Raw genomic sequence first — 13408 nt, 5'->3', positions numbered from 1 at the left:
TTCAGAGTCATTTTCTGGCACTGATTTTTAAAAAAACTTTCTGATATCCACTGGCAATTTTAACTCTTCCACCTTCTGTCACGAACAGTCTCAACCTACCCAAACACCATGCAGTAATCTTCCTGACAGTGACGTTGGCCAATAGCCGTTTAAGGAGCTACGGTAGCGCAAGATGTAAACATAGCGATTAGCCAGTGAATATGCTTTGTGACTTGGAAAAAAACCCCATGCCTTTATAGTTCAGCTCTGTCTGTACTGAACAGTAATATTTTGAAGGGAATCGGTGCGCATTGTGATTTATTTTGTTTACAAAGCAACATGAATATGTAACAGCGCAGTGATTGTTGCAGCACTTCGGAGGCTGTCAGAAAAATCTGGTGATGCATTTAAGAAACACCGATTTAGGTTACTGAGCTAATGAGCGAGACCAACACAACAGGCCTCAAACCCGTCCTCACAGCTTTCTGGTCAGCTTTCTCTCTGCTGCAGTTTGGGAAAGCTGTGAACTGTTCCAAGTGCTGCGGCTGTTAGCCTACAGTTTTGGGAAGACGGCACTACTTTGATCTACACTCCTTTATATTCTGAGGTTTAGCACTGCAACAAAAAAGGCTAGGACCGGAGCTTTTCAAAAGGCCTAGATTCTGCAGAAGCTGGTAGGACTGGCTTCCCCACTCACTAGGGAAATGTTCGAGAGTAGGCAACTAGTTTCTTTCAAGTCCTGCTGGGTACATCTTTCGGTGCCTGTCAGTATATTTTTTTGTATCCGTAAAGTGCCATGCAAACCTATGGGACTATATCAGTGTATTGTTTTCAGACAGCACATGAGTCCGTTCTTGTGTTTTTGTTTTATTAACAGTGCTGTCAGACACCTTCAGGATCCATTTGAAGGCTCTGCTCCACATACATGATAAAGGGACACTTTCCACCTCTTGTTTAAAGGTCAGATTTAAAAAAAAACGATGTTTGTGCTCACAGACAGGTGTGCAAATTTGTACATTTACCACAGTTGCATCCATGACTTGTACACTTGTGTGTGCAAATCGGTACCTAGATACCTGCATGCTGGATATATGTGTGCAGTTGTGGTAGATAGTTGCCCTTGCACATGTAGGTGTGCAAAAGTGCATTTTTGTCTGCAGATCTCAGACATTAAATATAATTTGGCTCTGTGAGCTCTAGGAAGCCCATTCTCAAAAGAAACAATTGAGTTTGCTGATTCATTTTCTTCATCTAATTCAGTGACTTGTGGTTTGATTCTTTGTAGCTACTAAGTGGCTCGTTTTCTCTAATCAGGTTTGCCATCACCTCTCCAATATTTGCCTCTTGCATGGCAAGCTGCTGCAGAGGCCTTGGATGTCTCCCAAGTTTATAACTCTGTTAGCAAATTTATCAAGTTTTGAATTTAATTCTCTGCTGCACTTTATTCTTTTCTCTTTCATTAGTAAAGTCTGCACAGAAACAAGTGAGGGTTCCAGGCAAGATGGTACCTTGTTTACTCATATTGCCCACTGGCTTTTCAAACATTTGTTTAGTTTCTCTCAGCTTTTTATCTAATAGAAACTGGCAGATGGCAGGATGGCACCACTGCTCTCCCACTGAGGCAGCAGGGGGAAAGGAGACATAACCTCTCTCCTTCTTTCCTCAACAGGCAATGAGAACTTGTCTCGGTACAGTGGAAATATGCAAATACAGAATTTGATTGCTCTGCCAAATTGTGCTCTGCCAAAATTATGCTGGCAATGTTTATTTCTTTTGGGAACCTGGAGCTGCCAAATAGCTAGTAACTAAAATATGCCTGTACGCCACTGCGACAACCACAGAACATAAATCTAACTATAGAGCTGATGTTACCTCTGCAGGGGTTTTAAAAACCATCCTCTCCATAACCTCCATAGAGATAACTGTTCTTGTTATTTGGATGCAGTTATCCCTGTGAAAGTTGGCTCTGGATCATGGGTATCAGAAGACATTGTAGGTGCTGGTTCAGTGCTAGTCTGTGGCTGGCATTGTGCTGGTGAATACGAGGTCAGACGGCCTTGTGCACCTGCGTAGGTGCCAACCAGAGTCTTATTCTTTATGCTCCTTGAGCACCAGGGGGCTGATCCAATGGAAGGACTTCTCATTGACTTCAATGAGCTTTGGAGCAGGCCCAGGGAAAGTGAGTCCATAACTGTAGTTACAAAGTAGCAGCTGTGTTAGTCTGTATTTGCCAAAAGAAAAGGAGTACTTGTGGCACCTTAGAGACTAACAAATTTATTTACTCCTTTTCTTTTTGCATAACTGTAGTGGTGCTGGACTTCCCAGAGTGGGTAGGGGTGAGCACCTTCTTCTGCATCAACCAGTGGTATCAGGCCAGTGCTGTGTGAGGTATACTCAGTTATAGGGTGGTGCGAGTGCTGCTCTGTCCTGCTCCCTTTTCCCAGGGTACCCAGAGTTATTCTGAAGTCTACCCATAACCCCCTAAAGTATAGCCCATAAGTACGTAGTTCCTAGAATACCTAGACAATGGGAAACTCTGTTTCTCTTTTATAATTTGACTTTTCTCATTTTTTCTCCTTAGGAACAGAGAGAGGGAGTCTGATCTACAGATTTCATAACTGGGTGGATGCTTTGGTGACATCAGTCTTGCCTGTAATCTTCTGTCACTTAACAGAAAGGGTCTCCAGTCAGGAGGGAACAAGTGAGTCATTATTCCACCATACTCTGCCCCACACAATGGAGCACTGAAGATGGGAGGGAGGGTAAACAGTTTATTGGCTGAGGTACTGAGTTTGAGGTGAGTACTAGTCTATATATATATGATCTTTAGTTGGCAGCTTTCCTATTATTAACCCAAGTTAACACTTACGTTGTAAATCGTTCATCAGTAGGGCTGAAATTCCCTCCCCCCAAATTAGTGAAGCAGCTATTATTTCTCAACTATACTCTAATATGGTACAGAAGAATAAAAGTAGCAGGCAGCCGTGAATAAAATTTTAATATGCAGTACTGTATTTTAATGTTTGCCTTTTGTAACTATTACAATATATTACTATACACTGAATGGAATATGGAGGTAATTCCCAGCAGTCTGATTGGACAGCGTACAAGACATTAGTTCTCTAGAAATGCATTGCACATATCAGATTTGCTTTACATCTCTGAGTTTTGGAATATATTATCCAGAAGGAGTAAATATTTAGCCCCTTACTGATCAGGTTTTTGTTCTGAACGTAGAGCTGTCCTGTTTTGTGCTTTCTGTTGTCCAGTGCAGTGGATGAAGGTTTTATGGTTGTTCCTTTTTGTGGTTCTACAGAAGTGATCAGTCTCGTGTTACCCAACTTGGGACCTTATCCTTTTTCAGGAGGAAGCTAGTGTAGTTCCATATAATTTGAATGAAAAGAGATGTTGTTTTGTTCCTGACATGGGTAGTTGATGAGTTAATGCTTTACTATCTTTTATACCCAGAGGTGTGAGTAGAAATCCTTTCTTGCTGGTGTGGTACTCATGGGAGGACCACAAGGGGGGCACGTGACCTCCTCACATGACCTTCCATGTGACTCCACCCAGCCCGGGGCCCCCACCATCTTCCCGTCCCCTCCGATATCCCCCTTTGTGTATACAAACATCAACATGCTTAACTACTCACTTTCCCCCCACATATGTAGTATTAAGTCTGTTTATATAGAATATGGGAGTTGGGTGAGGAGCCATTTTAGCTTATGTATGACTTATTAAAAGACAAATTTTTAAGTAGAACTGTATCCTAAATTGCTTTATGGTATTGTACCCAAACATTGCATTTCAATGGGGGATTCAACTTCCTTTATAGGAATAGACTCCTGAAACACTCACCAGTCCACAAAAGTTGTCCATAGTTATGCAAATAGTTCTGTTGTCTTCCGTTGGATTGATCAAATGATTACAGGTTTACAGGATTAGGTTCCAAGTTTATAAATTGTTCTGGATGAAATTGACAATGCCTGAGCTGTCAGATCAGAAGGAGCTTCATTCAAATAAAGGTGGGCAGATGTGTGATAAGTCTTAGCTCCGTTGCTAAGATCAGGAACATATTTTCAGCAAAGTTCTTGGCAGATTCCTGAGGCGGCTGCTTTAAGGCCGTCAGTGTCCGGCATTATAATCTTCATTTACAGTTCTCTCACCCACAAAACTGGAAAATGAGGCATTTGTTTTCTTTGTTTTGCTGCTCCAGTTCCAGTTAACAAAATGCATATTAGATTAGTTTGGCTGCAAAGAAGAATTCAATGTTTACACTGGGGACAATACCTGATTCCTGTCAGGCTGCAGAACTGGGCTGACATTAGAATCCAGACATCCTCTGGTCAGTGCAAGTAGAGGCATTCCTCTAATGATTTGGACTTGATGTGATGCTGTATGGATGTCATGGATAATTCAGACCAATAGGGAGAAACAGAATAAAAAACACTGTTTAAACACCTTCCATCCCCCCTCCACCTCTTCCCTCTTGAGGACTCCTGACCAACATAACAGCACAATGCATATGCTAACAAACTTAAACAAAGCCTTTGTTTAAGTTTGTTAGCATATGTATTGTACTGTTAAAACCACTTAAAGAATTAATGCCCTCCCTAGCCACGTTCTGCTCCTTTAATGAGCAAAGCGCAGCCCCATTCCCCCCCCTCCAGAGTGTGGGGGCTAGCCCCATGTCTTTCTGGTACCTTGTACCTGCTAAAAAATCTCTTGCCAGTTCTGCGTACTGGTGGGTACCTCCTATTTGCACTCCTTTTTATACCTGATCCTGCAACCAAGAAATGTGGGCCTGCTCCTGGTGCCTGCAAGAAGTCTTGCAATCAGTGGGGCTGTGTGTGGGGCGGGGGTTGCTGTAGGGATAGGATTGGTAGGATCAGGAGGCTATTTTGTATTTGTTAGCCTGCAACTTCTCTCCCCCCCAGCCCCCCCCCGTAGTGACTCAGGATGACATAGACATCAAGGGGTTCTGCAGGTCAGAACTGAGGTGCATTGCCAGAGGCTGAGCTGTTTGGAGAAACTTATATAATGCCTGCATTGTGCCTGGCTCCTTATGATGTTAGTTTTCCCAGCAGGATACCTGGTTGGTGTTTGATGGGTCTTGCATACTTATGTTGGATTCATTTTGGGGAGTTCTGCTTTAAACCTTGCAATCCATGCCTGGTGTAAATAGTGCAGGATTGTTCGAAATGTTTGGCAACCTTTGCATCTTTTTTTAATTTTAAAGAAGCAATTCTTCATCCCTGATCATTAACCTTTAATATATCTGAGGAAGCATTAATGAAGAGCAGCCTGAATACCACAAACCACATATTACTATTGGTTGGATCTGGTGCAAGACTTCTGAACTGAAAGGCAAACGTGGTGGTCAAGGTACTGGACTGGGACAGGACTTGGGAGATCTGGTATTCTTTCCTGGCTGTGCCACAGACTTGCTGTGTGACCTTGGCAAGTTGCTTAACGAGACACTGTCAACCTGAACAGTCACTTTTTAGTCTCTGATAATTAAAGTATTCATATAAAAATAACCTAACATTCTCCAGAATTACTTCCCACTAACTTATAACTTATTGGCAGAATTTTCCCTTGAAATTTCTTTTTCAGTTGGCACAATGCAGTATTATCTCTCTTCTTGGCACCCTCACTCCTGTGGGGAAAAAGGAAGGTGTTTCACATTATGTTATTATTATTATTTTTTTGCCCAAGTTTCTAGGATGGGGGAGGAGAAAAGGAAGCCAAATCTGTTTTACCAGAGCCAAGCAAATTATTTACAGAGAATAATTTTAATGAAGTTAGCCTCCTCCCTTTTGCCTGTGGAATGTGTGTAAGGCAGGGGCAATAGTGAGAGATGCGGGAATGGCAACTCAGAGGAGGAGAAAGAGCTGTGTTTGAAGAACACCACTTTAAGAGTGATGCATGGGTGAGTGGGGGCTGACTACATAGACTGCTCAGGACAATATGTCACTCCAGATGAGCTGATTACTGTGAGAACCTTCACTTTGGAATTTCCTGACTCTTAGGGTTTAAATTCCTAAACTTCATGCTGTTGATGCTTGGTTTTTGTCTTGTTTTTGTCTCTCTGCCTTCCTCCTCCAGAGAATAAATAGCTTAGATTCTGGCAGGATCAGCTGTGCATCTATTGCTCAGGTAGCCTGAAAGATGTAGATTGATATTTGGCTTCTGGTAATGAAAAGTGTTTTACTTATGAACCTCAGCAGTATGCTCCTTACAGCCAAGTATCAATTGAGTGAGTTTATATGAATTTATGCTTTATCAGGGACTTCATTCACAGAAGCCAGGATCTCAAAAGCCAGGGTGAGTCTGAATGGAAGGTCAGCCATTTTAGGACACTTCTATACTTTCCAACCCTAGCCAGGATCAGAAGTGGAAGTACTGAAATATTGTGACTTGCTGTGATCTGGTCTTTCTGTCAGTGGGAAAAAGCTTGCCCTAGTGAAATGTACAGGCCAGTTGTTAGTTCAGAGTTCTTGTGAGCATCCGGTACTTTTGAGGGTCACATTTCTCTAATTTACATTGAGTCCAGTTGTTAGCACACTAGCCTGGGACTTGGGACACCTGGCCCTACTTCCACCACAGACTTCCTGTGTGACTGTGCTTAGCCGCTCTGTGCCTCAGTTCTCCATCTGTACAATGAGGATAATATCACTGACCTTCCTTACAGGGTGTTGTGAGAATAAATACATTAAAGATGGTGAGGCACACTGATAATGATGGTAATGGGGTCCCACATTCATCTTAGATAGATGAATAGAGAAAGTATCATATGCTTGATGCTTAGAAATCTTGAAATTTGTTCAGATAGAAAATAAATGGCGAGCTTCACTATTTCTTTTCCTTCACAGCATCTTGGATTTTACATTGTATGATGACAGTAAGCAACGATAACTTTTATCAAAGGCCCTGAGTGGTCCTGCAAAGACTCATGTGTGTGATTAGCCGTACACATGGGAGTATCCCATTGTCTTTCGTGGGACTTACCCATATGCATAAAGGTAAGCATGTGCATAATTCTTTGCAGGAAGCCCTAAGATGGTAGTTCTGGCCAAACTCTCTTGTCAGATATGAACGGGCAGCTTCTGTTAAAGTTAGTACAAGTCATGGATGTGATTCTGAAAGCAGAAGTTGGCCATAAGGGTAAAAGTGCAACTGCATGCATAACATCTTTGATTACTTGTGGAGAACCTGCCTCCACAATCCCTTCAGTAAATTAAATTGACTGGATTTCAGTAACCACAGGCTTTTTAATCTAACCTTGTTTGTGCATCTTTCATTGCAATTGTTCTCAGCATCTGGTTGCATAACTAAGATAAGTCCTTCAGTTTGTGCATACAGGCGTACTGGGGCAGTTGTTTGACTGCCTTCAACTTAAGAATACCTCACTGACTACAAAGCATTTGAATAGTATGCATCACAATCTTGAAGCTATCTTTAAGAGTTGCTTAGATCATCCACCTTAGGGGCACCCTCTATGGGCTTCATACTCTGGCTGCATCTTCACCCCTGCAGCCTTTTTTCTTGGCCCAATGGCAGTATGTCCCCTTGTTCAAAGAATATCCCTCCATTTGTACGGTCCTTCCTAGCCTTATGGGCGCACCAGCCCCACATGTCTCCCTATGAATCCCACACTCTCAGGCTCCTCTCAGCTCAAGTAGTGGTCCTTTCCCATGCAGAGGCTAAGCATCAAACTTTGAGAATACTGGGCTCTGTGTACTTGGGACCCCCATTCCTACATGTCTGTATTAATGTGATACAACAATATATAAATAGACTGAAGGGAGTTGTACTCCTCTCCTCCTCTATGAATCTGGGACTCTGAGCTGAAGCCTGCCTTGTATCCTTACAGTGGTTGATCATAGGATGGAAGGGGATGTATGACAAGGGAAAATTACTCACCAGTAATTCCTTTTGTCATCTCTCTCTCATTCTTTCCTCACATCACACATTCTGCTCTCTTCCCATCTGCCTTCCTCCCTCCTATATTTTCTCTATCCTCCTTTCTTCCTATCACTCTGGACGTTTTCTAACTGCCAAGAAGGCAGTGGGCTGGGGCCTTATATACAGTGCTTGACTGTCAGATATTCTGCTTGCTTGCTTCTGGTAGGTGGAGCCATGATACTTGAATGTCTCTGTTCAGAGGATGGGGAGACACAGGGTACAAAGCAAGGAATTAGCAGTAAGTAATGTTGTCTTGCTTGTCACAGCAGATTGAACACTTATCTGTAGTGCACTGTGGAGCATGCTGGTTGTATTTTAATCTCATTTTAAGCCTCTTTTCCACTTGAAGGGGAGCAGGGAACCCTTCAGTTTCTCCTAAGCTTGTTAGCTTTGTTAGTCTTATCTGCATACGTTGCCATCCAGCACTGTTACATATGTCGTTCTTCACAAGGGTAGAATGCTATAGGGCTCGCTGCTGTTTCACTAAAAACTGGTGCTCTTGAAGAATGCGTCCTTTTAGTCCTTTCATATTCACAGAATGGCATTTGGATATCTAAGGTTTTTGCGTCATATTCCGCTGAAATGGTTTAATTTCCGCAAAAATACATATCTTGGATGTTGATAGCATCTTTTGTGTAAGGATAAGCTACATGAGAGAGATTGCACTGGAATGAATTATAGCAGTCTGAAACATTTCTTGTTCTGTCCTAGCAATTGCCGTAATGAAGGGCGGAGAGTTTCCTTGATGCTCTTGACATTTGTAGCTTTATTATTTGCCGCAGTGCCTGGTGTCCACAGACCACTTCCCCTGCAGACCACTTCCCCCTGTTGAGACAACCAGAAGTAATGAAGGTGTACATCTGAACCGTGTGGAGGATTTCAAAAAAATACATAAAACGTGAACACAATCCATGGAGTTTGCTTGCTTAAAGACAGGCCCAGTCTACCCTACAAATACCACAATATCAGGAGATCTGACTATAACAAGGTTCCATTTTGTAGAGCAGGCAGCACCTTAACAACGTTAACTGTATTAGTGTCTGGTTAAAACTGAGCATTTAAATGCCTGTGTACACACACAAAAGGAAATGTAAAGGTTTATCTTCTCCGAGTAATGGTATCCTATCCGCAGGACATAGCTGTGTATTATTAGTTGAGCTGTTTAAGTGTAACCCTTCTGCCCGTCAGAGTTGGCAGCAACAAGGGCCGGGTTCAATATCTAGGGGTTCCATTCCAATAACACAATGCAAACCGGCTCGAGCCCCCACCCAGTGACCTGGGACAAATATATACCACCCCCGCTGGGCGCCTCCAAGAGGCAATACTTTCCCTCTCGCAAGCACATAGTCTGAGTGTAGCAAAAGCCTTTTAATAACAGAGAGAAACAATGTGGCATTATGTTGGGGAAACACCACCAACAGGATTCATAACACAACCCATGAGCAAAAAAAAACCCACCCCAGGCAAATTGGGGCATGCCCTTTTCCCTTTGGTTCTTGAGTCCAGCAACCCCAAATCACCCAAAGTCCCAAAAGTCCAATGCCCCAAAAGTCTCTGTCCCTGGTCAGGGCAGCCCCAGAGTTCGAAAGTTTATCTGCGGAGCTTTACCTCCCAACCTGGGTGGAAATGGGACGGGGGTAAGAGGCACCTTACATGATCTGAAGCTGACCGCCCCATAGCTCCATAGCGGCGCTCCGCTCCGCCAGCCGCCCCACAAACTCCTTCGCTCAGCTGCACTCCGCTCCGCCAGCCGCCCCACGAACTCCTTCGCTCCGCTGCGCTCCGCTCCGCCAGCCGCCCCACGAACTCCTTCGCTCCGCTGCGCTCCGCTCCGCCAGCCGCCCCACGAACTCCTTCGCTCCGCTGCGCTCCGCTCCGCCAGCCACCCCACGAACTCCTTCGCTCCGCTGCGCTCTGCTCCGCCAGCCGCCCCACGAACTCCTTCACTCAGCTGCGCTCCGCTCCGCCAGCCGCCCCACGAACTCCTTCGCTCAGCTCCACGGCCCACAAGCAGCTCCTGCCATCCACACACTGCTCCGCGTCGAACTGCTTCACCAGCCGTCCCGCAAACTGCTCCACGATATATCTTCAGGCTCCCCCACTACTTAACACAACACTCAGTGATTTCAGCTCTTAGGTGAATTCAGCTTGTAGTAGGGGAGCCCTAGTGCTGGTGCACTGTCAGCCCAAAGTGAGCTCAGCAGCCTATAACTAGACTTCTAATGAAATCAAAATTAGCCCTGATATTCCACAGTGGAGAGAGGAGGACGTGCAATTAGCATGTAAGGCCCTCACCAAGGGGCCCGTGCCACCAAGTATTAATACTTGTCCCCAGCCTCTCTTCATTCACACAGTTTTGGTACCCATGACCCTTGCCTAGCGAGTGCTACTTAGTTGATGGTGAATCCCTCCATCATAACAAAAGGCCACGTACAGTTCCAAGCACAGTTCCCATAATCAGGGTAATAACAATTTATTCTTCCTGCCCCAATAACAGAGACACTGGGGATCCCACAGCAGCCAAAGTGACCATTTGGGCAGCTATGGTCTCATTCTAGGCATGGTGGGTGTGCCTATGCAAATGAGATCGGCCCCTGAAGTTCTTTTCCACAACTTGACACACCTCACCACCAGATGTCAGGGTGGAGCTCATCCTGACATTGCTTACATAAGTTTATACTGTAAGTATTCACAAATGCCTCCTATGCTAAAAGAACATTAAGTTTGCAAAATCAAACACTCAAAAATTAAGAAATGCCAGAATTCAGATTGCCTGCGCACCCTTACTTTTGGCCCCTTTGTGCATATGCATGATAACATCCTTTAATTACATAATCACTTGCTATTTTTTTCCCACAAAACCCCTCCCTCATTCAGGGCGCATAATGGATGGTGCTTTCTCAAGGAGCAGCTCTTAAATAATTTTTTATCCTCACTGTTCAATGTGTGGCCATAGGCCTTATTTACCGCTCTCTATTCAAACCTTGCTCTGAAGACAGAAATATTAATTTCTTCCGGGGCTTTTCTATGACACTCATCATTATACTACTTGACAGCTTCACAGACACTGATGAATTTATTTTCCCAACACCCCGTAAGTGTAGGGGGTGGGGTGTTATCCCTTTTTACGGATGGGAGCCAAGGCACAGAGAAATGAGGTAAAAAGTGTTAACTGTTTTGGGGTGCCCTGTTTGAGATGTCTAGGACCTGATTTTTCAGGGTACTTTGCACTGTATAGCAGTTTATATGTTCAAAGCACAGCTTCCATTGTCTTCAGTTGCAGCTGTGAGCGCTCGGCACTTCTGCAGATCAGATCCCAGGGTCTAAAGTCAGACATGTAGAAAATGAGGGACACAGTTAAAAATTTGGTTTAAGTGACTTGCCCGGCATCACATAGGAACTCTGCGGCAAGGCACGGTTGAATCCAGTTTTCCAGGGCAGCATTCAACTGCCTTAACCATGACACCATCCTTTCCCTTTCTGCAATCCCTTGCCTCATTCACGACACATTTTCCAACTTCTACAAAAAATGAAGCAGGGGTTCTACAGACAACTGTTGTCTTCACTACACAGCTTTGATTCATCCCCAGTGTGGGCTCATCCGGCATTCTGAATGTGCCAGGGGTCCTGTGGAAAAAATTGTATATACCCATGTAATTATAGTTCGTATTATAATGCACACAAAAGGGGGCCATAGTAAGGTTGTGCAGATAAACTTAATTAATTGTGCTAAGCACTGTACAAACAGAGAACTAAAAGTCGGTCCCTGCCCCAGAGAGTTGACAATCTAAGTGACTAATGTTATTCTTCAGTTTGCAAATTATAAATCTCAGTGTGTTAAAAAAAATTGTGCATTCACTGCTGGTGCAAAGGATGGCTTAAAACTGTCTCCAGTTTTCTTAACAAGCAGGAGTTTATAGCCAGAAAGCTTGGCTCAGAACAAGTTGTGCAAATAGGCACTCACCGCACTTGGTTACAAATCAAGAAGTGTGTGTGGAGGAAGCGGGGGTAGGGTCAGGAAAACTCTTCCCACTAGCTCTCTACTGATCCTGGCCCCTGTCCTCTCTGCACAAGAGTCTGTGCTAGCTGCCTACAGCCCTGGGGCAGAGGAATCCTTGCAGACCTGTGTGATGGTTCCCAGTGCAGCTTCACCTTCCAAACACTAATGCTTGTGGGTGGGGCTGCAGAGGCTTGGCTGCTGTCTTCCCACCTCAGCGGCCTGATGAGGGGTGGAATGCTCTTCAGGCCGATGGGCCCTATTCATGGCGGATTGCTCTGGAGCCTGGTGGTGGGGAAAAGGGCTATTATGTTGCCTTCCCTGCTGTCCCTTATGCTAGGACCCCACATCCCAAATGAGACTTTAAGGCAGGCCCCACTTCCCTCAGCTGTTGCTCCATGAGGACCCCACTGATACATATTGCTCTGTGTGTGTGGAGTTTGGGATTCTGCCTCCTGGAGAATAGCAATGGCTGGATGGCTCTGTGGAGACACTGCCATACTCTGATTCCAATTGGACTTTGGGGGCACTGGTAGAGCTTTAGTCAGGGTCCATCTGCGTTAAGTGGGAGGATCAGGGTTTGGCTCATATAGTGTTTCTTCTCTGAAAAGCCTATCCTAACTAAAGGTTCATTCTTGACGTCACCTCGGCTGAGTTATAAACACACCATTGCTTAAACTATAGTGCAAGTCAGGTGGGATTCGCTGGTATATCTGAAGGCAGAATTTATCCCGCATGTACCATTAGAGTCCCAAGATATGGCAGAGTTTTGGCCAGGATGAAAAGATAGATTGTTCTCGGCTGGACCAGCAGATATGGAATTGCCACCCAAAGAAAACAGGGTAACTTCTGCTGCCTTTAACAACACACAAGGATCTACCTGCTTTTCCAAGTTACATACTTTTAAACACATAGGGCCTCATCCAAAGCCCACTGAAGTCTCTGGGAGTCTTTCTGTTGACTTCAGTGGGCTTTGCATCAAGCCCAAAGTGAAGTATTTCTTGAAAAAAGGCAGAGGCAGGGTATGTACCACAGAACCTACTCCTTCCCCTTTTGTGTTGGCCAGTTTCCAGCCGTTGCTGCATTGAACCAATTCTTCATGGACATTAAGGTTGTTTTTCAGGGACTGATTCTTCAGTATGAAGGAATGCTACGGTGGTGCTGTAACCATTTTATTGTGCAGTGATGTATTTAATAATCTAGCTGAGGGCTTGTCTACCCATAAAGCACTCCAGCGGCACTGCTGCAGTGCTTCAGTGAAGACACTCCCTATGCCAACAGGAGAGGCTCTCGTTTCGCTGGAGTTAATCCATCTCCCCGACAGGTGGTAGCCAGGTCGACAGAAGAATTCTCCCATCAATGTAATGCTGTCTATACTGGGGGTTAGGTTGGTTTAGCTGCATCGTTCAGGGGTATGGATTTTTCACACTCCTGAGTGTCATAGTTATATTGACCTAATTTCCTAGA

The 13408-nt window shown here is 44.5% G+C and overlaps 1 protein-coding gene and 1 long non-coding RNA gene across 10 annotated transcripts in view; one reads left to right on the top strand and one right to left on the bottom strand.

Moving 5' to 3' along the window:
* The window catches only part of ST6GAL1 (ST6 beta-galactoside alpha-2,6-sialyltransferase 1), a 116590-nt gene that overhangs the window by 30140 nt on the left and 73042 nt on the right, over positions 1-13408 (top strand). For 4 of the 9 annotated variants that reach the window (XM_077825869.1, XM_077825868.1, XM_077825864.1 and 1 more), the window contains exon 2: positions 2561-2680. The exons of 3 other annotated variants lie outside the window; for them this stretch is intronic. The gene's annotated coding sequence lies outside the window, so the exon portion shown is untranslated. Of the gene's footprint in view, positions 1-856; positions 940-2560; positions 2681-13408 lie in introns of all 9 variants that reach the window. 2 more of the 9 variants (XM_077825865.1, XM_077825866.1) reach the window with 1 other exon arrangement.
* Positions 2989-10283, bottom strand: LOC144269880 (uncharacterized). Its single transcript, XR_013347063.1, has 3 exons — positions 9598-10283; positions 7903-8769; positions 2989-4370 (listed from the first exon to the last, which is right to left on the bottom strand). It is a non-coding gene; the product is annotated as an uncharacterized LOC144269880 (long non-coding RNA).

This window comes from Eretmochelys imbricata, chromosome 9 (genome assembly GCF_965152235.1).
Source record: "Eretmochelys imbricata isolate rEreImb1 chromosome 9, rEreImb1.hap1, whole genome shotgun sequence".
In the NCBI taxonomy this organism is placed as follows: Eukaryota; Metazoa; Chordata; order Testudines; family Cheloniidae; genus Eretmochelys; species Eretmochelys imbricata.
The sequence above is the reverse complement of the archived record's forward strand: the minus strand, read 5'-3'. Positions and strand labels throughout refer to the sequence as shown.